The sequence below is a fragment of the Petromyzon marinus genome, unplaced genomic scaffold, assembly GCF_048934315.1.
Source record: "Petromyzon marinus isolate PM22_M1 ecotype Great Lakes invasive population unplaced genomic scaffold, UKy_Petmar_22M1.pri1.0 PM_G_Scaffold_41, whole genome shotgun sequence".
NCBI lineage: Eukaryota > Metazoa > Chordata > Hyperoartia > Petromyzontiformes > Petromyzontidae > Petromyzon > Petromyzon marinus.
The window spans coordinates 827,916-830,728 of NW_027422993.1; the positions used below are offsets into that span (position 1 = coordinate 827,916).

Consider the following 2,813-nt stretch of genomic DNA (forward strand, 5'->3'; position numbering starts at 1 on the left):
GAGCAAATGCACTCAGCACAGCAAGCCGGGACGACAAGTCAACAATGCGACCAGCGTGCATACAGCACGGATTGGACTGGAAATTTGACACAGCACCAGAGAACTCGCACAGGAGAGAAACCCTTCAAGTGCACTGTGTGTGACAAGGCATTTGCATGGCCATCAGTTCTTGAGACCCACCAGAGAACACACAGGAGAGAAACCCTTCAAGTGCACTGTGTGTGGGAAGGCATTTTCACAGTTATCTGCTCTTAAAACACATCAGAGAACACACACGGGAGAGAAACCCTTCAGGTGTACTGTGTGTGGGAAGGCATTTTCACAGTCATCTGCTCTTAAAACACACCAGAGAACACATACGGGAGAGAAACCCTTCAAGTGCAGTGTGTGTGGGAAGGCATTTTCAGATTCATCTCATCTTCAAAGACACCAGAGAACACACACGGGCGAGAAACCCTTCAAGTGCAGTTTGTGTGGGAAGACATTTTCAGATTCATTTGCTCTTAAAAGACACCAGAGAACACACACGGGAGAGAAACACTTCAAGTGCAGTGTGTGTGGGAAGGCATTTTCAGATTCATCTCATCTTCAAAGACACCAGAGAACACACACGGGCAAGAAACCCTTCAAGTGCAGTGTGTGTGGGAAGACATTTTCAGATTCATTTGCTCTTAAAACACACCAGAGAACACACACGGGAGAGAAACACTTCAGGTGCAGTATGTGTGGGAAGACATTTTCAGATTCATCTGCTCTTAAAACACACCAGAGAACACACACGGGAGAGAAACCCTTCAAGTGAACTGTGTGTGGGAAGACATTTTCAGATTCATCTACTCTTAAAAAACACCAGAGAACACACACGGGAGAGAAACCCTTCAAGTGCAGTGTGTGTAGGAAGGCATTTTCAGATTCATCTCATCTTCAAAGACACCAGAGAACACACACGGGAGAGAAACCCTTCAAGTGCAGTGTGTGTGGGAAGGCATTTTCAGATTCATCTCATCTTCAAAGACACCAGAGAACACACACGGGCGAGAAACCCTTCAAGTGCAGTGTGTGTGGGAAGACATTTTCAGATTCATTTGCTCTTAAAACACACCAGAGAACACACACGGGAGAGAAACACTTCAGGTGCAGTATGTGTGGGAAGACATTTTCAGATTCATCTGCTCTTATAACACACCAGAGAACACACACGGGAGAGAAACCCTTCAAGTGAACTGTGTGTGGGAAGACATTTTCAGATTCATCTACTCTTAAAAAACACCAGAGAACACACACGGGAGAGAAACCCTTCAAGTGCAGTGTGTGTGGGAAGACATTTTCAGATTCATTTGCTCTTAAAACACACCAGAGAACACACACGGGAGAGAAACCCTTCAAGTGCAGTGTGTGGGAAGGCATTTTCACAGTCATTTGCTCTTAAAAAACACCAGAGAATACACACGGGAGAGAAACCCTTCAAATGCACTGTGTGTGGGAAGACTTTTTCAGATTCATCTCTTAAAACACACCAGAGAACACACACGGGAGAGAAACCCTTCAGGTGCAGTGTGTGTGGGAGGACATTTTCAAATTCATCTACTCTTAAAAAAACACCAGAGAACACACACGGGAGAGAAACCCTTCAAGTGCAGTGTATCTGGGAAGGCATTTGCAGATTCATCAAATCTTCAAGTACACCAGAGAACACAGAAGCATCAGAAGATCCACATGGAGTGCAGTCTGAAATAGCTTGTGAAAGTCAAAGTGCCGCAATGAGCCCATCCCTCATGAAACACGAACCGGAAGAAAATCCCAGCTTGGACACTTTTAAAGGTATCGAGGTGAAATGTGAAGAAGTGATGGTGAAGAGGGAAGAAGTGAAGGTAAAATGTGAAGATGAAGATTCAACTCCAAAATGGGACCTTCACATCGATGGAGGCAACGTAAAGCAGGAGGAGAATTCTGACTGTGAGGCAGAGAGAGGCAACTCCCAGCAGTTTGTGGAAGTGGAGGTGTGGGTGGACTTCCTCCGAGACAATACAAAGTCAAGTGGAGACCCGATAGATGTGTAAGCTTGAGATGATGTCGCTCCAATAGATGCACCTTTGTCACAGGCCTTTAATGACAAGAACGTGAAGTTGGACACTCAATGGCTAGGTTCAACCTGCAGAGTAAGAGCGGCCAGTCTTTGTAGACCTGTGGGTTGGGTAGATCTTTTACCAGGAGCGAGAGACAATAAGCCCCCAAGCATTCACTATGTTATCATAATTGCATTTACACGGTGCTTGCCTTATCGCCTCGGCAACTCGGAGTTTTATGTCGTACCTCGTCTGTAACACTCGAAGAGCATCCCCAAGTAGCAGCTGCCCCTGTGTGGCACAAGGTGGTGGCCCTGCACCGGCTTGCATGTGGACAAGAGCCTGTCAGTAGGGGGCGATGATTGATGCGTCATCTCAGTTGTGTAGTTTGTAGGCAATCTTGATTCGAAGCTTTCGTGACTGCAGGAATCCACACTGTTGAGTTATTTCGGTAAAGTCACCACGTGGGTAGAAACATAACAGATCACGGCGTTTAGATCACAACACAAGCAATCGTCATCAGGTGGGACAACCACAGCAAGAGAAACTGCTGAAGTAGTAGGCGCCTACTCCAGCAGTTTCTTCTTCTTGCTGCTGTGCTTGTCCCACCTGATGACGATTGCTTGTGTTGCCATCGAAGTGCCGTGATCTATTATTTGTAGCGTAATGTTTAGAATTTGCTACATTTTGACCCAGACGCCAGCATGCAACGGCCTACTCGTTTTGAATGATGCAACAATAGTACGT

General features: G+C 46.1%; 1 pseudogene; it reads left to right on the forward strand.

The window, feature by feature from the left end:
* On the forward strand, positions 1–2,586 carry LOC142917097 (uncharacterized; annotated as a pseudogene).
* The last annotated feature ends 227 nt before the right edge of the window (positions 2,587–2,813 follow it).